Source organism: Neomonachus schauinslandi, chromosome X, assembly GCF_002201575.2.
Source record: "Neomonachus schauinslandi chromosome X, ASM220157v2, whole genome shotgun sequence".
Lineage (NCBI taxonomy): Eukaryota > Metazoa > Chordata > Mammalia > Carnivora > Phocidae > Neomonachus > Neomonachus schauinslandi.
This window is the reverse complement of record NC_058419.1, coordinates 61403042-61425084: the sequence shown is the minus strand read 5'-3', so window position 1 is coordinate 61425084 and position 22043 is coordinate 61403042. Positions and strand designations below refer to the sequence as shown.

Genomic DNA, 22043 nt, shown 5'->3' with positions numbered 1-22043 from the left:
AAAACAATATACATTTATTATATCACAGTGTCAGTGGGTCAAGAAATCTGGCATAGATTAGCTGGGTTCTCTACAAGGCTGTAATCATAGTGTCAACCAAGACTAGCTTGTCATTTAGAGGATCCAAATGGAAGAATCCATTTTCAAGCTTATGTGGTTGTTGGCAGAATTCATCTCCTTGAGGCTGTAGTACTCATGGCAGTTTGCTTTATCATTTCCAACAAAGGAGAGAGAAACTCTAGTGTGGATCAGCTAGAAAGATAAAGCCTTACAACATTATCACTATAGATGTATCCCATCACCTTTGCCATATTATATTACTTGGAAACAAATAACAGGTTATTTCCACACTCCAGGGGAAGGCATTATAGAAGGGCATGAATACCAGGAGGTGAGGATCATGGGGGCGCTCCATGACAATATGTTTGCCACAGGTTCCATAATCTATGGTCTTTGCACTATACTAAGCTGATTCTATTAAGAGCTCAATATACATAAATTGATTTTTGAAATATTCTTAAAAATTGTGTAAAGCAATATAACACTACTAAAGAAGTTTGGTGAGGGGGCACCTGGGTGGTTCTTCGGTTAAACATCGACTTTTGATTTCCACTTTAGGTCGATCTCAGGGTTGTGAGATCAAGTTCTGTCTTGCGCTCCATGCTGGGAGTGAAGCCTGCTTAAGATTCTCTCTCTCCGTCTCCCTCTGCCCCGCCCCCCATTACATGTGCAAGCTCTCTCTCTCTTAAAAAAAAAAAAAAAAAGGTTGGGGGGGAATCCCCATAGTCTCATGATCCCAACACTGCTCAGTCTTCTGAGCGAGGTGCTAAGAGATAACACTCCTGCTATCTATATAAGCACTCATAATAATTGTGTTTGAATTTCTGTCTGATTTTTAAAATTTTTTTCCTTTTCATAAGTTGGATTCATAGCAAATACATGATTCTCTAGACTTTCTTTTTCACTCTTTTTACCATAAAAGTTTTCTTGTTGCCACATAATCATACAGTTGTCAGTTTCAATTGTACTCAGCAATCTTTTGAATGACCACACCACTGTTTACTTGACCAAGTCCAAATGGTTGGATACAGGCAACTTTCAGTCCTCCACTGCTAGAAGACCAAACAAATAAATGACAACAACAATAAAAACACACCAATATATTGCATAACATCTTTAGGCCTCTTTTGGATTATTTACTTAAACTAGAAATCTAGAAGTGAAATTACTGGATCAAGGAATTTGAATGTTTCCATGGCTCTTCATGCACACTCTCAAAATGCTTCTAATTTTATTGGACTTTGACTGAATTAACCAGGCTTCAAAATTGCAAAGGCATATTATAATGCTAATTGAAACTTTATGATCCCAGGAAAGAAAGACAATAACTTAACTGTTCTTAATTATGGGGTTTGGATAGTGAGAAGTAGGGGAAATTATCTTATCTTTATGGGCATGGACCAGATCTCGGGATGTTGTTCTATCCTGGAGTTCAGGTGAGGAAAAGGATTCCCTCAGATCTTATTCTTAATACCAAAGGATGTTACTGAAACTCATATTTTTCTTGGTCATTAGTGTAAGACAGTGCCTTCCCTACAATGGAGCAGAAACTATTCACATGAGATACTTGAGAAATCTATATTTTCTTCTCTACAGGGGCAGATTTGACTAATTTATTTCTTCAAATGCAGTACCCTGTTGTTGAATGTGTTTATGTTAGCAGCACATTTCATGGTAGCGTTTATCAGAGTTGGAAAGGAAAACAAGAAAAAGGCAGAGCTAATTTAATACATGGTAGATTGGCTCGTATTTGTCATCTGGTTAACACTAATAAGAACAGATTGTTGCTTACTTTTCTTATGATTCAAGAACTGATAGTTTGGAGTCTGTGGTTACAGTCCCCCCCCCACCTTTTTTTGAGTATCTGTTGTGAGCTGGAGAATTTAGCTACCATATTTGGTTTTCATATGCCTGCCCTGTGACCTTACATTAGCCTGTTGGAGGATTCCTGTGTTTTTGCTTATCCTTATATGGGAAGGCTGCCTGGAGAATCTGTCTGACCAGAATTAGAAACCCACAGCATTTGCAGGAAGTGTGGTTTTAGGAAGAAGCCTCAGTTTGTAAGTTTCTATACTGCCAGAATTTGTTTCATAAAGAGATACTGAATTGGAGAACATCTTTGCTAACTATAAAATCACCAGCCTTTTATACCTCTTCATATACAAAATTTCCTTTATTCTATTACAAGAAAGTTCTCCTAAAGATTGAAATCTGTATAGAAACTCATTGTACTGAGTTGATAATGATTTAAGTGGTTAGAGCAGGGAGGTGAAGCCTGGAATAAATTGGTTTGTTTATTTTTAAATTCTTAGTGCAAACTTAGCCTGAATTTTTCTGCAACATAAGATCCACATATATGTTAAACTAGCACTTGTCACAAATATTTAGCTTTGATATTTGTAACAGCATGATTTGTTTCAAGGAAAGTTTTTGTTTTAAGGGCATTCCCAAAGCAGCCAGAACAGCCAAAAATACTTGTTGCCCTATTTCTCTGTTAGCACTAATTTCCTGTAGCCACCTATGGCCACAAGTGACTAACACTTTTGTGGAAGCACTTAGAAATGTTCTTAACTTCACACTTTATTTGTCCAAATATATGACAGTTTTAAATGGAGACTTTTAAAAATATATAAAGGCAGTGATATTCATATGAACGACTGCTTCTTCACTGTAACTTTTTTCTTACCAAGTCTTAAAGTGCCAGAAGGCCTTTATTACTTGTGGTATGTCTGTTTCATTATCACAGAACTTCAGAGTGGGAAAGGACTAAAGGGGTTATCTAGAAAAATCTACCCTGTGTATAAAACCTTTAAAACAATTAATGGGTTTTCTTGCTCTTACTTTAAGCCAAGGTTTGGAATTAAGAATGATACAAAAGAATTATGAACCATATCTGCACTCAAAGAGCCATCATTAAGTTGACAGTGCAATTTACCATGAGATAACAAGCATAGTAGTGCATTATTCCATTATTCATTATGCTTAGTGTTTAAGTGGTGCTTTTCACTCTGACAGATCTTGAGCAAGTGTGTGCTTTGAAGGAAGTTTCTAATTCATTTGAGCATTAGTTTCTTCATCTATGAATCTGGAATGAAAATAATAGCAGCTGCCTCATAACACTGTTGTGGAAACCAAATAAGATAAGTATGTGGGGGGAAAAAGATAAGCATGTAAAGGGCTTAGTATAATGCCTGGCCCATTAAAAAAAACCTTAATAAATAATAATCACTATATTAAACTTTAGAGTTAGATTACATTTGGTGCAATGCAGACAGGGACCTGGTACATATAAAATTCTGCAGCACATTGTTAGCATATCCCAATGTGGAGTCTGTGTTCTTTTGTTTCTCCTTATTACCTCAGTCCTAATCCACCCACTTCCATGCAGCAGAAAGAGGCCAGACTTTGATTAAGGGCTGCCTAGATTCCATTGCTTAAATTATCTGCTAGTATGGAATTTATAATCCTATAATTATAATTTATAAATTCCTTGAGACCATAAATAATATCTATTTTATTTTATTTTTACTTGTATCAGGGCAAGAATAATGGCCTGGAGGCCCAGTGTGTACTTAAAAACTATATTATTTTTATAATATTTTTATTTGATTATAGTTGACACACAATATTACATTATTTTCAGGTGTACAACATAGTGGTTCAACTTCTCTATACATTATGCTATGCTCACCACAAGTGTAGCTATCATTCTTGATTGAATGGTAGCCCCTAATATTACCTAGGCAGGGGTCCAGCACTAATCTTTTTCTAGCAGTAAGGGATCCTAGAGTTGGAATTGTGTATACTAGTTGCTTTTTGTTCATAATGATGTGAGACTGATTAAATTGTGTACACACTCATTTGGATGATAATGGAAGCAAAATTATAGTCTGGTAAGTAGAATTTAGCATTAAATTATATAGTAAGAACACATCAAAAAGTGTTATTGCTCTTTGTAAGAGATTGTCAATCTTATATAATTAAAAAATCTATATAAGATAATCATGAAGCTGGACAGGGAAATGTAGTGGAACAAATTTAAGCTTTGGAGTTAGAGATACCTAGGTTTGAATGCCAGCCCTGCCACCTACAAGCTTTGTGACTTTGGGTAAATTTACTTAACCTCTTTTAGCTTCAGTATTCTAATTTGTAAAATGGAGGTAATAATATCTACCTTATAGGGCTATTATAAGTATTAAATGAAATAGCATATAAAAAACACTTATCTTGGCTGCTGTCACTTAATTGGCCTTCTATGAATGGTAGTTGTGATTGATTGGTATAAATAATAAGAAGACAATATCTGTCTCCCAGTCTTGTCTGAACACAACCACAACTTGAAATTCCTGTGAATTTGGGAATAATTACTAAACACCTTCTAATACCTCAAAATGTCCCTCTATGCTAGCTGAACCCATAGCTTCTGTGAGCCCACATGCTCTAAATATTGTGAAGCTTATAAGCTTAATCCTTCTGATTCTGGGGGAAAAAAAGACAGAAAAAAGTGCCAGTGACTCCACTTTCCTTACTGTGACCACCTTGAGAAATAGCTGTTTCTGAGAAACTACCTTAAATATCTACTTTCTTCTTTTCACACTAGGTCTTATTTTTTTTTAAGATTTTTATTTATTTATTTAACAGAGATAGAGAGAGAGCACAAGTAGGCAGAGCAGCAGACAGAGGGAGAAGGAGAAGCAGGCTCTCCGCCGAGCAGGGAGCCCGATGCGGGGCTCGATCCCAGGACCCTGGGATCATGACCCGAGCTGAAGGCAGCCGCTTAACCGACTGAGCCACTCAGGTGCCCCATTAGGTCTTATTTTTAATACTACTTGGGCCTTAATATCTGTGTAGACATGATGTGGTAGAAGTACAACTAAAAAGGAAAATAATAACAGTAATTTTTTTTTTCTTTTGGTAGCAGTAAAATAACAAACCTTAGATTGTGCTTTTATGTTGCCACATCTTAGGACATCTTTCAGAATTCCAGGGAGTTAGGGGTGGAGCGGGGAGATCAGCAAGAAAACTCTTAACAGTCATATTAATCCAGACTTGTTGTGGACTTGTTGGCAAAGAGACATGGATTACAAATTTTACACGGCTGATTGTGACCAAAGCATTTTTGAAATTATCGCAAAACAGACAAGATGTAAATAAGTGTCTTGCTGTGGTTGTATCATTATATTAAGGGATAGAAAGAGTGGCTTAAGGACTTATGACAGTATTCATTTAAAATGCACACAGATCTCTGGTTACGGAACAACTACACAGTGGTAACATGGCAGTGGTCCAGCGTCAAACAAACTAATTGGTAATTCAGATTTGATTTTCTTTTTGGATGTATTTTGTAAGTAGATTGGCAGATTTAAATGTTATTTGTTCACTCTTTCTTCACTCCACTGTTAAATCTTTAGGCACAGGCTAGGCAAATACAGTCTTACTATTTTTCTACAAAGTAGAGTGGTCCTTCTTACGGCAGCATTTAAAAATCAACAGAAACAATTGGAGGGAATCTGTGTATTCCTCTTTGCAGAAGTTGATTGGGTCACAAATTTTAACCTGTTTAAAAAAGACAAAATACACACCCACACAATTTTTTTTCATTTATAGAGTTTAATTATGCATAAACATTTAGTCATAGAAATTGTGAAACATCCTTTTAGAAAGTTTCTAAGTTTATTTTGCAATACCTTTTTTGTTCTAGTGCAATATGCTATAACATTTGTAAGCTTAGTTTTCACAGCAGGCTGGTTATATTAAACTTTACTAAGTACAGCATCTTTTCACTGAAATTATAGATTGCATGCAATATAGATAGATGTAGTATATAGCATTTGTGCTATTATTAAGGTTAGTCTAAGTGATATCAGTAATAGCCATAAGCACTTGCTCTCTCTCTGAGTCCCTTGCACTCATTGACTTGGCCCCTCTCACGACGTTGCACGTTTGGTTGTCTTAACTTCATATTTAAGTACCATGTTGTATACTTTTTAGTATATTTAATCCTTTCCATTAGATTGTAATCTTGGAAGGGAATCTGCTACCTTTCTTTAGATGTTTTAGAGAACCTAATGAAGTTGGAAATAAACTTGGTATGTGAAAATTTAGACTCACATATATGATTAAATTAGGGGAAATTTTTACATACCCTAAAGATTCAAAGCTTAGCATTTGACAGGGCAAAACGTACTTAAAGTGTTATTATGGCCCATTCTGTTCAGACTTATAGTGATGTAAACACTCTGGGAAGCTTGTATACTCATTGTCAGGTAGTTCCAGAGCATGGGAGAAATATTTTCAGTCTGCAGGTAATGGTTGAAGGATAAAGATATCAGTGAACATATGCTATAATGCCCAGTGATACTAGGCTTAACCACCATCTTAGCACAGTGTACAGTGTTCTCAGCATAACATTCAGTAAAGAGGGAAAGGCCTCAAAGATTCATCTTACAGATTCTGTGCCTTTTGTCTCTCACACAGACATAACAACTGACATTTACCCAGGGCCATGTGTAATACTTAGCATGTGAGCTATAACATTAACTCTTCATTTATTCAAAAATATCTGTTAGGAGTGCCTGGTTGGCTCAGTTGTTTAAGTGTCTGACTCTTGATTTCAGCTCAGGTCATGGTCTCAGAGTCCTGGGACTGAGTCCCATGTTCAGCTCTGTGCTCAGTGGGGAGTCTGCTTAAGATTCTCTCTCTCCCTCTTCTTATACCCCTCCAACACTCATGTGCTCATGCACACACGCTCTCTCTCTCTCTCTAAAATAAAATAAATAAATCTTTAAAAAAAGATATCTGTTAACATAAGTTCTTGAAAGTACCATATTTATGTATCATCTTTATATAAAACTTATGCACATGATTGACAAATTACTTTACACACTTCACACTAACTGAACACCTATTATATCATGAAGATTGAAAACCACTGATTTAATTGAATCTTCCATTAAATGCATTAGTCCACTAGATACTCATTCCTGATTATTTACTGATTTTTACATTGATTTTCCTCAAAATTCATAAAAGCCTATATGTTACATTTAGGAGTAAAAGTTTGACATTATAAGCTAATAAGCAAATAGAATTCCTGATAAAAAGTATCTTGTTGCAAATTTTGTTGGATTGTAATGCATCTTTAAAGAAGAGAATTATTTTTCCTGAGGTTATGTGATGAAAGAGAAAGTTGTTTACTCACAGTCACAAGCATGTTAGAAGGACAAAAATACAACCTCTGTCTATGTATGCATGTATGAGTATGTATGTATGTATGTGTATGTGGGGTACAAATCCAGAGAGGCCTTGACTGTAGAGAAGTTTGTTGTGTTTTTGTTTTTGTTTTGCATTATTATATCCTTTGGAATAAGTGCTTCTGTTGATTTTATATTTCTGATGCTTCTGCTCCATGTAAATTTTCAGTGGGATTCCACTAAGAAACTTTTATTGATTGGGCTCTGCAGCTCAAAAATGTTAAGTAATACTTTTAAATTTAGGCAAATTACCATAGATGTGTGAATTAAAGTTCCAAAAAAAAAAATCAGTGGAGAAAAAGCTTAACTCAAAAATCTTAATTTTACTATTTTAAAGCTCTCTCCTAGGTATGATTAGGAGACAAAATAAGTGTATTATCTTTACTTGGTAATCTAAAGAAGTAACATAGAAATCAAATGTAAACTTTGAATTTTAATGGGTTAATCTACAACCCCCCAAATATTGTTAAAACATCAGGTAGAAATGCTGACATTTTCTTATTAGTTTCATCAGTATTATGTTTGACCAGTGTTGGAAAAGAAAGAATAAGAAATAGTTTGAGGACAGGGATGCCTAGATGGCTCAGTCAGTTGGGCAGCTGCCTTCGGCTCAGGTCATGACCCCAGGATCCTGGGATCGAGCCCCACATGGGGCTCTCTGCTCAGTGGGGAGCCTGCTTCTCCCTCTGTCTGCTACTCGCCCTACTTGTGCTCGCTCTCATTCTCTGACAAATAAAATCTTTAATAATAAGAAATAGTTTGAGGAAAGAAAATGTGATTGAAACATGACCAAACTTTTTCCAGTGTCACAGGGTGGGAAGGTAAGGATTTCAAATCTTTTATCAAAGAAGTAGCACAAACAAATGAAACATAACCTTAGCAGCACATGTTAATGGCTCATGAGCTGTACAGGTATAATACAAACCTCATATACAGGCAGGCTTAGTTCATATATTTTTATTCAATTTCTGTTCTAAACAATGAAAATTGAATGCAGAGTAACTCTGACTTGTAACATGGTCAAGGAAAGATTCATTTCTGTTTGTTTTAGGATGCTTATTAGGACAGGAAGTATAAAGAGAAAGGAATCAAAGATAACCATCAAATGAAAGAGACCAAGAGAAGAAAGGATCAGAGAAAACAATAGAAACAATCACAAAACAATAACAAAATGGTAATAAATACATATCTATCAGTGATTACTTTAAATGTAAGTGGGCTAAACACTCCAATCAAAAGATGTAGGGTGACAGAATGAATAAAAAAAAAAAAGCTCATCAAAAACAAAACAAAACAAAATAAAAAAAAACAAGATCCATCTATATGCTGTGTATAAGAGACTTGTTTCAGACCTAAAGACACTTGCAGATTGAAAGTGAGGGGATGAAGGGATGCCTGGGTGATTCAGTTGGTTAAGCATCTGCCTTCAGCTCAGGTCATGATCCCAGAGTCCTGGGATCGAGCCCCGCATCAGGCTCCCTGCTCAGCAGGAAGCTTGCTTCTCCCTCTCCTCCATGTTTGTGTTCTCTCTATCTCTGTCTCTGTCTCTCTCTCTCTCAAATAAATAAATAAAATCTTAAAAAAAAAAGAAAGTAAGAGGGTGGAGAAACGTCTATTATGCAAATGGATGTCAAAAGAGAGCCAGGACAACAATACTTATATTGGAAAAAATAGACTTTAAAACAAAGACTGTAACGAGAGAGAAAGAAAGTCACTATAAAGGGGACAATCCAACAAGAAGATATAACAATTGTAAATATGTATGCACCCAACATGGGAGCACCCAAATACATAAAACAGTGAATAACAAACAGAAAGGAGATAATTGAAGTAATACAAATTAGTAGGGGACTTTAACGCCCCATTTACATAAATGGGTAAATCAACCAAACAGAAAATCAACAAGGAAACAGTGGCTTTGTATGACACACTGGACCAGATGTATTTAACAGATATATTCAGAACATTGCATTCTGGGGCGCCTGGGTGGCTCAGTCATTAAGCCTCTGCCTTCGACTCAGGTCATGATCCCAGGGTCCTGGGATCAAGCCCCACATCACACTGCCTGCTCAGCGGGAAGCCTGTTTCCCCCTCTCCCACTCCCTCTGCTTGTGTTCCCTCTCTTGCATTCTCTCTTTCTGTCAAATAAATAAAATAAAATCTTTAAAAAAAGAACATTGCATTCTAAAACAGTAAAATACACATTCTATTCAAGTGCATATGGAACATTCTCTAGAATATAGATAATAATAGACTACATATTAGCCATAGGTCAGGTCTCAAAAAATTAAAAAAAGATTGAAGTCATATCATGCACCCTTTCTGACCACAAAACTATGAAACTAGAAATTGATCACAAGGAAAAATCTGAAAAGACCACAAATACATGGAGGTTAAATAAAATGCTATTAAATAATAAATGGGTCAACCCAGAAATGAAAGAAGAAACAAAAAATTATGTGGAAAAAATGAAAATGAAAATAAACACAATAATCCAAACCATTGGTATGCAGCAAAGGTTTATACCAATATAAGCTTACCTCAAGAAGCAAGAAAAATCTCAAACAACCTAACCTTACACCTAAAGGAGCTAGAAAAAGAAGAAAAAAAACAAAATCTAAAATCAGGGTGCCTGAGGGGCTTGGTCAGTTAAGTATCTGCTCACCACAATCAATTGGGTACTTTTTCTGAGGATGCAATGTTGGTTCAATATTCATAAATCAATCAATGTGATACATCACATCAATAAGAGAAAATATGAAAACCATATGACCATTTCAATAGATACAGAAAAAGCATTTGTCAAAGAACAACATGCATTCATGATAAAAGCCCTCAACACACTAGGTTGAGAGGGAACATACCTCAACATACTAAAGTCCATAAATGAAAAACCCATGGTGAATATCATACTCAATGGTGAAAAACTGAAAGCTTTTCCTCTAAGGTCAGGAACAGAACAAGGATGTCCACTCTCACCACTTTTATCCAACATAGTACTGGAAGTCCAAGCCACAACAATCACATAACAAAGAGAAATAAAAGGAGTCCAAATTGGCAAGGAAGATATAAAACTTTCACTATTTTCAGATGACATACTATATATAGAAAACCCTAAAGACTCCACCAAAATGATTATTAGAACTCCTAAATCAATTCAGTAGTCACAGGATACAAAATCAACATACAGAAATCTGTTGCATTTCTATACACTAATAATGAAGAAGCATAAAGTGAAATTAAGGAATCAATCCCAATTACAATTGCACCAAAAACAATAAAATACGTAGGAATAAACTTAACCAAAGAGGTGAAAAAATCTGTGTTCTGAAAACTATAAAACATTAGTGAAAAATTAAAGAAGACACAAGGAAATGGAAAGACATTCCATGCTCATGGATTAGAAGAGCAAATATTGTGAAAATGTCTATACTACCCAAAGCAACCTACACATTTAATGCAATCCCTATCAAAATGCCAACAACATGTTTCACAGAACTAGAAAGAAACAATCCAAAACTTGTATGGAACCCAAAAGATCCTGAATAGCCAATGAAATCTCGAAAAAGAAATGCAAAGCTGGAGGCATCACAATTCTGGGTTTCAAGTTATGTTAACAAAAGTGTAGTGACCATAACAGTATGGTACTGCCACAAAAATAGACATGTAGATCCATAGAACAGAATAAAAAACCTAAAAATGAACCCACAATTATATGGGCAATTAATCTTTGACAAAGTAGGAAAGAGTATCCCATGGATAAAGAGAGTCTCCTCAACAAATGGTATTGTGAAAACTGGTCAGCTACATGCAAAATAGTGAAACTGGACCACTTTCTTATACCATACACAATAATAAATTCAAAATGGATTAAAGACTTAAATGTGAGACCTGAAACCATAAAAATCCTAAAAGAGAGCACAGACTACTGTCTTCGACCTCAGACATAACAACATTTTTCTGGATATACGTTCTGAGGCAAGGGAAACAAAGGCAAAAATGGACTATTGGGACTACATCAAAATAAAAGCTTCTACACAGTGAAGGGAACAATCAAGAAAACCAAAAGACATCCTACTGAATGGGAGCAGATATTTACAAATGACATATCTGATAAAGGGTTAGTATCTAAGATATATAAAAGACTAATGCAACTCAATACCCCCAAAAAACAAATAATCCAACTAAAACATGGGCAGAAGACATGAACAGACATTTCTCCGAAGAAGATATATAGATGGAGGATGGTGGAGGAGTAGGGGGACCCTGAGCTTGCATTGTCCCTTGAACACAGCTAAATGAATATCAAATTATTTTTGAACACACAATAAGCAATCTGGGGACTGAGAGAGCAAAACTGCAAAGCTGGAGGTAGAAAAGCAGCCACATCATGGAAGTTAGGAGCTGTGGGGTGTTGATTTGGGACAGAAAAGAACCGCAGGTGCTGCAAAGGGGAGGGATCCCTGATCACAGAGAGAAGAGAGAGGAAAAAGAGAGAGAAAGAGAGAGAGAGAGTTTGAAAGCATGTGCAGGGGTTTACACAGGAAGAACTCTTCCCCAAAACCACTGACTGGGAAATAAGAGGGGCTGACCATTGCAAGTTTTTATAAGCAACAGAGTGCAAAGTCTGAAATTTTAGAGGTCGGTGCCATTGCCAGGGTGGTGCCTGGCAGGCTTGGCAGTGCTCCGGTGGGGAAGGAGGGCAGAGACCCAGGAGTGGGCAATGTGGTCTGATGATCTGCTGGGCTGCACTGGGAGAAACAGTTCCCCTGTTGGGAGTGCATTTGGGAGAAGTAGCACAGCCTCTCCAGGGGCAAAAAACCCAGCAGACACCAACATGCTACCCTATTCAGTGACAAAGGAACAGAGACACCAGCTGAGGGCAGCAAATCTTGGTGCTGGGTTCTGGCTGTGCTTTACCATAAACTCCAAACCACTGCATGATTGTGTGACCAATTTCCAGGACAAACCGACACCAGACACAGTGCTGCAATGCCCTCCCTCAGAGGATCAGTGCCAGTCGGCACCCGGGAGTTCTCTAAAATTTGGAGTTTTGAAGCCCAGCTGTGTGCCTGAAATGAAACAAAGGAGTACCACGTGGCCTGGCAAGCAGATAGATTGGAGGTAGGCAGGGTGAAGGCAGGAATCTGATGGAAGCCAGGGTCACAGATGGGGTGATTCTTTGTTCTTCTGTGAGGGCTTCCTGAAGAGTGATGAGCACTACTTTCCCACTCCAGGGAGAGAGAGGGGCAACACCATGTTCCCACACCCGCCATCATCCCTGACCCACCTCAGTGAGCAAAACAGCATCACCCAGTGGAGGCTGCAGTCACTTACACTAAGCCCCGCCCCCAAGTGTCCCACAGGTGCCTCTCCACTAAGGCAAGTCCACCTGAGAATCAGCACAGCAGGCCCCTCCCCCAGAAGACCTTCACAAACCCCTCACACACAAGTCTACTGATCATAGAGGGCTGCAAAGTTTCAGCTCTAGGGGAAATAGGATCTAGCTTCCTTTTTTTTTTTTTTTAAATCTCTTCTTAATATAACCATTACTCTCAATAGCAGGAATACCTCAAGCTTTCCAACAATCACATACAAAAATACAGTGATCCAGACAAAATGACAAGATGAAAAGTTCGCCCCAAAGAAAGAACAGGAAAAAGTCATAGCTGGGATTTAATCAATACAGATACAAGAAGTCTGAACCAGATTTTAAAACAATAATCATAAGGAAATTAGCTGGGCTTGAGAAAAGCATAAAAGACACTAGAAAATCCCTTTCTACTAAGAACTAGTTAGGCTGAAAAAAAACCCAAAAAACAAAAACCTGCTATAACCGAGATGCAAAACTGAATGGATGTAATGGCAATGAGAATGGATGAAGCAGAGGACCAAATCAGTGATAGAGAAGATAAAAATTATGGAAAATAATAAAGCTAAAAACAAGAAGGAAAGAAAGATATTGGATCATGAGTGTAGACTAAAGGAATTCAATGACTCCTTAAAGTGTAATAAAGACATTCATATTATAGGAGTCCCAGAAGGCCAAAAAAAAAAAAAAAAAAAGAGCAGAAGGTTTATTTGAGCAAATTATAGCTGAAAAGTTACAGTCTGGAGAAGGATACAGACCTCAAATCCAAGAACCACAGAGAACTCCCATCAAATTCAATAATTCAATAAAAAATGGCCATCATCAAGAAATATCATAGTCAAAATCACAAAATACACAGACAAAGAAAGAATCCTGGAAACATCAAGGAAAAGAAAGTCCTTAAACTACAAGGGAAGACAAAGTTAAAAACATATCTGTCCCCAGAAATTTGGCAGGCCAGAAGAGAATGGCATGATACATTCAATGTGCTGAACGGGAAAAACATGCAGCCAAGAATACTTTATCCAGCAAGGCTGTCCTTCAGAAGAGGAGAGATAAAAAGTTTCCCAAACAAAAATTAAAGGAGTTCATGACCACTAAACCAATCCTGCAAGAAATATTGAAGGAGACTCTGTGAAAGGTGAGAAAAGACGATAGGCAACAAAGACTAGAAAAGAACAGAGAACATCACCAGAAATACCAACTTTACAGGTAACACAATGGCATTAAATTCATATATATCAAAAATCACTCTGAATATAAGTGGACTAAGTGCTCCAATCAAAAGACATAGGGTGTAAGAATGGATTTAAAAAAAGACCCATCTATATGCTGCCTACAAGAGATTCATTTTATTTTTATTTTTTTTTAAAGATTTTATTTATTTATTTGAGAGAGAGAATGAGAGACAGAGAGCACGAGAGGGAAGAGGGCAGAGGGAGAAGCAGACCCCCTGCTGAGCAGGGAGCCCGATGTGGGACTCGATCCCGGGACTCCAGGATCATGACCTGAGCCGAAGGCAGTCGCTTAACCAACTGAGCCACCCAGGCACCCCAAGAGATTCATTTTAGACCTAAAGATGCCTGCAAATTGAAAGTGAGGGGATGAAGAATGATCAGTCATGCTAATGGATGCCAGAAGAAAGCTGGAGTACCCATACTTAGACAAACTAGTTTTTAAAGCAAAGACTGTAACAAGAGATGAAGAAGGGTACTTTATCATAATAATGGGGACTATCCAACTAGATGATCTAACAACTGTAAATATTTATGCCCCCAACTCGGGAGCACACAAATATATAAATAAATAAATAATAAACATAAAAAAACTCATTGATAATAATGCAGTAATAGTAGGGGGACTTTAACATCCACTTACATCAATAGATCATCTAAGCAAAAAATCATAAAGGAAACAATGGATTTGAATGACAAACTAGACCAGATGAACTTTTTTCCTTTTTATTTATTTTTATTTTACTTTATTTTTAAATTTAAATTCCATTAATTAACATATAGCATATTATTACTTTCAGAGGTAAAGTTTAGTGATTTATCAGTTGCATATAACACCCAGTGCTCATTATATCAAGTGCCCTCCTTAATGCCCATCACCCAGTTACCACATCCTCCCACCCACCTCCCCTCCAGCAAACCTCAATTTGTTTCCTTTATTTAAGAGTCTCTTATGGTTTGTCTCCCTCTCTGATTTTAGACCAGATGAACATAACAGATATTTTCAAAACATTTCATCCTAAAGCAGGAGGTTACACATTGTTTTCAAATGCACATGGAACATTTTCCAGAATAGATCACATAGTGGGTCAGAAATCAGCCCTCAACCAATACGAAAAGAGTGAGGTCATACCATTCATATTTTCAGACAACAACACAGTGAAAGTTGAAGTCAACCACAAAAAAAAAAAAATTGGAAAGACCACAAATACATTGGGATTAAAGAACATCCTACTAAAGAATGAATGGGTTAACCAGGAGCTTAAAGAAGAAATTAAAAAAAAAAAACTTGAAAGCAAATGAAAATGAAAATATGACAGTCCAAAACCTTTGGGATACAGCAAAGGTGGTACTAAGAGGGAAGTATATTACATTACAGGCCTACCTCAAGAAGCAAACAAGTCTCAAATACACAACCTAAACTTACACCTAAAGGATCTGGAAAAGGAACAGCAAATAAAGCTGAAAGCCAACAGAAGAAGGTAAATAAAGATTAGAGCAGAAATAAGCAATATAGAAACAAACAAACAAAAAACAGTAGAACACCCATCACCAGGCTAACCCATCCCCCCACCCCCCTCCCCTCACGTACTGAATGGAGCACTGGGTGTTATACGCAAACAATGAATCATGGAGCACTACATCAAAAACTAATGATGTAATGTATGGTGTTTAAAATAACATGATAAAACTAAAAAAACAAAACAAAACAAAACAAAAAACAGTAGAACAGAACAAATGAACCAAGAGCTGGTTCTTTGAAAGAATTAACAAAATTGATAAACCCCTAGCCAGATTTACCAAAAAGAAAATAGAAAGGACCCAAATAAATAATATCATGAATGAAAGAGGAGAGATCTCAACAAAAGCCACAGAAACACAAACAATTATAAGAGAATATTATGAAAAATTATATGCCAACAAACTGGGCAACCTGGAAGAAATGGACAAATTCCTACAAACCTACAAACTACCAAAACTGAAACAGGAAGAAATAGAAAATTAGAAGAGAGCCATATCCAGCAAAGAAATTGAATCAGTAATCAAAAATCTCCCAGCAAACAAAAGTCCAGGGTCAGATGGCTTCCCAGGGGAATTCTACCAGACATTTTAAAAAAGAATTAATACCTATTCTTCTCAAACTATTCCAAAAAATAGAAAACTTCCAAACTCATTATACAAAACCAGCAATACCTTGGTTCCAAAACCAAAGACCCCATTAAAAAGGAGAATTATAGACCAATACCCCTGATGAACATGGATGCAAAAAGTTCTTACGATATGAGCAGATGGAATCTAACAGTACATGAAAAGAATTATTCACCATAATCAAGTCAGATTTATTACTGGGCTGCAAGGATGGTTCAATATTTGCAAATTAATCAATATGATACACCACATTAATAAAAGAAAGGATAAGAACCATATGATCTTCTCAATAGATGCAGAAAAAACACTTGGCAACATACAGCATCCATTCTTGATAAAAACCCTCAAAAAAGTAGTTATAGATGGAACATTCCTCAACATCATAAAGGCCATATACAAAAGACCCACAGCTAATATCATCCTCAATGGGGGAAAACTGAGAGGTTTTCCTCTGGTCAGAAACGATATAGGGATGTCCATTCTCACCATTACTATTTAACATAGTACTGGAAGTCTTAGTTTCAGCAGTCAGACAATAAAAAGAAAATGGCATCCAAATCAGCAAGAATGAAGCCAAACTTTCACTTTTTACAGAAGACGTGATACTCTCTGTAGAAAACCCAAATGACTCTACCAAAAACTTTCTAGAAAAGATACAGGAATTCAGTAAAGTTGTGGCATAAAAAAATCAATGTACAGAAATCTGTTGCATTTCTATATACCAACAACAAAACAGCAGAAAAAGAAATCGATCCCATTTATAATTGGGTCAAAAATAATAAGATACCTAGGAATAAGCCTAACCAAAGAGGTAAAAGATGTGTAATATTAAAACTATAGTACATTTATAAAAGAAAATGAGAGGGACACAAAGAAATGGAAAAATATTCCAAGCTCTTGGATTGAGAGAATATTGTTAAAATGTTTACTTTACCCAAAGCAATCTACACATTTAATGCTATCCCTATCAAAATACCAACATTTTTCACAGAGCTAGAACAACAATCTTAATATTTGTATGGAACCACAAAAGACACTGAATAGTCAAAGCGATCCTGGAGAAGAAAAGCAAAGCTGGAAGGATCATTATTCTGGACTTTAAGCTATATTACAAAGCTGTAGTCATCAAGGCATTATGGTACTGGCACAAAAACAGACACATAGACCAATGGAACAGTGTAAAAAACCCAGAAATGGATCCACAACTATATGGTCAACTAATCTTCAACAGAGCAGAAAAGAATATCCAATGGAAAGAAGACAGTCTCTTCAACAAATGGTGTTGGGAAAATTGGACAGCAACATGCAGAAGAATGAAACTGTACTACTTTGTTACACCATATACGCAAAAATAAATTCAAAATGGAAAACTGCTTTTCAGGAAAGGAAACAATCAAGATAACTAAAAGGCAACACACGGAATGGGAGAAGATATTTGCAAATAACATATCAGATGAAGGGCTAGTATCCATAAAGAACTTAACAAACTCAATACCCCCCCCCCAAAAAAAAAATCAGTTAAGAAATGGACCAAAGATATGAACAGACGTTTCTCCAAAGAAGAAATACAAATGGCTAACAGACAGACGAAAAAATGCTCATTATCACTTATCATCAGAGAAATACAAATCAAAATCACAATGAGATACCACTCATACTGGTCAGAATGACTAAAATTAACAACTCAGGAAACAACAGATGTTGGCAAGTATGTGGAGAAAGGAACCCTCTTTTTTTTTAAAGATTTTATTTATTTATTTGACAGAGAAATAGAGAGAGAGAGAGCACAAGTAGGCAAAGAGGCAGGCAGAGGGAGAGGGAGAAGCAGGCTTCCCGCAGAGCAGGGAGCCCGATGCGGGGCTCGATCCCAGGACCCCAGGATCATGACCTGAGCCGAGGCAGCCGCTTAACCAACTGAGCCACCCAGGCACCCGAAAGGAACCCTCTTATACTGTTGGTGGAAAGGCAAACTAGGTGCAGCCACTCTGGTAAACAGTATGGATGTTCCTTAAAAAGTTAAAAAATAGAACTACCCTATGACCCAGCAATTGAACTACTAGGTATTTATCCAAAGGATACAAAAATAGTGATTTGAAGGGGCACATGCAGCCCAATGTTTATAGCAGCACTATCTGCAATAGCCAAAACATGGAAAATGCCCAGATGTCCATCAACTGATGAATGCATAAATAACTGATAAACACACACACACACACACACAATGGAATATTACTCAGCCATCGGAAAGAATGAAATCTTGCCATTTGCAATGACATGGATGGAACTAAAGCATATTATGCTAAGTGAAATAAATCAGTCAGAGAGACAAATACCATATGATTTCACCCATATATGGAATTTAAGAAACAAAACAGATAAATATAGGGAAAAGGAAGGAAAAGAAAATAAGATAAAGACAGAGGGAGGCAAAACATAAGAGACTCTTAAATATAGGGAACAAACTGAGGGTTGCTGGAGGGGAGGTCGGTGGGGCGATGGGGTAATTGGGTAATGGGCATTGAGGAGGGTGCTTGATGTAATGAGCACTTGGTGTTATATGTAACTGATCAATCATTAAATTCTATGCCTCAAACTAATACTACACTATATGTGAACTAACTTGTATTCATTTTTTTAAAGATTTATTTATCTTACAGAGAGAGAGTGAGATAGAGTGCACAGTAGGGAAGGACAAAGGGAGAGGGAGAGTCTTAAGCAGACTTTGTGCTGAGGGCAGAGCCTGATGCAGGGCTTGATGTCATGACCCTGAGATCATGACCTGAGCTGAAACCAAGAGTCAGATCTTAACCAACTGCACCACCCAGGTGCCCCTAAACTAACTTGAATTTAAACAGAATCTTGAAAGAAAAAAAAAAAAAAAAGAATGATAGACCTAAATGAAAGATGGGAAACCATCAAAATCCTAAAGGAGAACACAAGCAGTATCTTCTTTGACATTGGCCATAGCAACTTCTTACTAGACATGTCACTGGAGGCAAGGGAAACAAAAGCAAAAATGAACTCTTGGGACTTCATCAAGATAAAAAGCTTCTACACAGTGAAGGAAACAATCAAAACTAAAAGGCAGCTTACCAAATGGGAGAAGATATTTGCAAGTGACATATCTGATAAAGGGTTAGTATCCAAAATCTATAAAGAACTTATCAAACTCAACACCCAAAAAATAAGTAATCTATTTTAAAAATGGGCAGAAGACATGAATAGTCATTTTTCCAATGAAAACATCCAGATGGCTAACAGACACATGAAATGATGCTCAACACCACTCATCATCAGGGAAATACAAATCAAAACTATGATGAGATATCACCTCGCTTCTGTCAGAATGGCTAAAGTAAATAATACAGGAAACAACAGCTGTTGGTGAGGATGCAGAGAAAGGGGAACCCTCTTTCACTGTTGGTGGAATGCAAACTGGTGCAGTTATTTTGTAAATATTATGGAGGTTCCTCAAAAAGTTAAAAATAGAAGTACCCTATGATCCAGCAATTGCACTACTAGGTGTTTACCCAAAGGATACAAAAATACAGATTTGAAGGGGTACATGCACCCTGATGTTTATAGCAGCATTATCAATATTAGCTGAAATATGGAAAAAGCCCTAGTGTCCATCAACTGATGAATGGGTAAGGAAGATGTGATATATATGTATATGTGTGTGTGTGTGTGTGTATATATATATGGAATCTTACTCAGCCATCAAAAGGAATGAGATCATGCCATTTGCAATGATGTGGATGGATCTAGATTGTACCATGCTAAGCAAAATAAGTCAGTCAGAGAAAGACAATTATGATTTGAATGATATGTGTGAAGGGGGGAAAAAAAGAGAGAAGGAAGCAAACCATAAGAGACTCTAAACGATAGAGAACGAACTGTTGATGGTTGATGAAGGGAGGTGGGTGGGGGATGGGCTAAATAGGTGATGGGTATTAAGGATGGCACTTGTTATAATAAGCACTGGGTGTTATATGTAAGTGTTGAATCACTAAATTCTACTCCTGAAAGCAACGTTACACTATATGTTAACTAACTAGAATTAAATTAAAATTTGAAATAAAAGAAAATAAAAGGTATATAGATGGCCAACAGACCCATGAGAAAATGCTCCACATTACTCATCATCAGAAAAATGCAATTTATTTTATTTTTTTTTAAATTATTTATTTATTTGAGAGAGAGAGCGACAAAGAAAGAGAGAAGAGTGCATAAGTAGGGGGGAAGGGTAAAGGGAGAAGGAGAAGCAGCTCCCTGCTGAGCAGGGAGCCAGATGAGGGGCTTGATCTCAGGACCCCAAGATCATGACCCAAGCTAAAGACAGAGTTTTAACTGACTGAGTCACCCAGAAACCCCGAGAAATGCAATTTAAAACCACATTGAGAAATCACCTCACACCTATCAGATTGTCTAAAATGAAAAACACAAGAAACGACTGTTGGTAAGGATGTGAAGAAAAGGAAACCTTCTTGTAATATTGGTGGAAATGCAAATTTGTGCACCCACTGCAGAAAACAGTATGGAGTTTCCTCAAAAATTTATAAATAGAACTACCTTATGATCCAGTAATTGCACTACTGAGTATTTACTCCAAAAATAAAAAAAACACTAATTCAAAGGGATACATGCACCCCCCCATGTTTATTGCAGCATTTCATACAATAGCCAAATTATGGAAGTAGCCCAAGTGTGCATTGATAGATAAAAGGATAAATAAGATATGATATATATACGAAATTGAAAATTATTCAGCTATAAAAAAGAACAAAATCCTTGCCATTTGCAAGAATGTGGATGAAGCTAGAAAGTATTATGTTAAGCAAAATATGTCAGAGAAAGACAAATACCATATGATTTCAATCATATGTGGAATTTAATAAACAAAACAATTGAGCAAATGAAAAAGGAAGAGAGACAAACTAGGAAACAGACTCTTGACTATAGAGAGAGAACTGATGGTTACCATATGGGAGGTGGGTGGGGGGATGGGTAAAATAGGTGATGGGGATTAAAGAGTGAACTTGTGATGAGCACTGGGTGCTATGAGGAACTGTTGAATCACTATATTTTACATCTAAAACTAATATAACACTGTATGTTAAATACACTGGGAGTAAAATAAGTTAAATAAAAAAAGGACTAGAAGAAATGATAGGTATATTTCTTAAGAATTATTCTGCTATGAGGTAGATCTAAAAGCACTTAGAAGCTATAATAATTATGAAGTTTTTAAATTGAATCACAGACCTGTACCTCTGAAACAAATAATACATTATGTGTTAAAAAAAAGAAGAAGATAGCAGGAAGGGAAAAATGAAGGGGGGGAAATTGGAGGGGGAGACGATTGGACTATGAGACTATGGACTCTGAGAGACTATGGACTCTGAGAAAAAAACTGAGGGTTCTAGAGGGGAGGAGGGGGGGGATGGGTTAGCCTGGTGATGGGTATTAAAGAGGGCATGTACTGCATGGAGCACTGGGTGTTATACGCAAACAATGAATCATGGAACACGACATCAAAAACTAATGATGTAATGTATGGTGATTAACATAATAAAATAAAATTTAAAAAAATGTAAACATAAAAAAATGAAGGATACAATTTAAGGCAAAAAAATAAATAAAAACACCTTACAGACTTGAATCATTTGGAAAGATTTTCTACAAGGGCTGAAACTAAGAGAGGCATATAGATCATCAGAAAACACAGCTTCCCACTACTCAGTTTTGATTTAACTGTCTTTTAGGTTATTGATATGCATTAGCTAGCCTTACTTCTATATCATTAGATATGGAGTTTTCAAGGAAAAAGAAAAAGGTAGGTTGATAAAAGGATCTGTAGACTGAGAGCTATTCAATCTACTTATGAGACATCATTAACAGCAAAATAATAAAGTGGAAAAACTACATATCTTCTGTGAAACCACAACTCTTTTTTTTTATAAAGATTTTTATTTA

General features: G+C 36.6%; 1 protein-coding gene across 1 annotated transcript in view; it reads left to right on the top strand.

Moving 5' to 3' along the window:
• The window catches only part of SH3BGRL (SH3 domain binding glutamate rich protein like), an 86594-nt gene that overhangs the window by 45874 nt on the left and 18677 nt on the right, over window positions 1-22043 (top strand). The gene's annotated exons all lie outside the window — the stretch shown is intronic.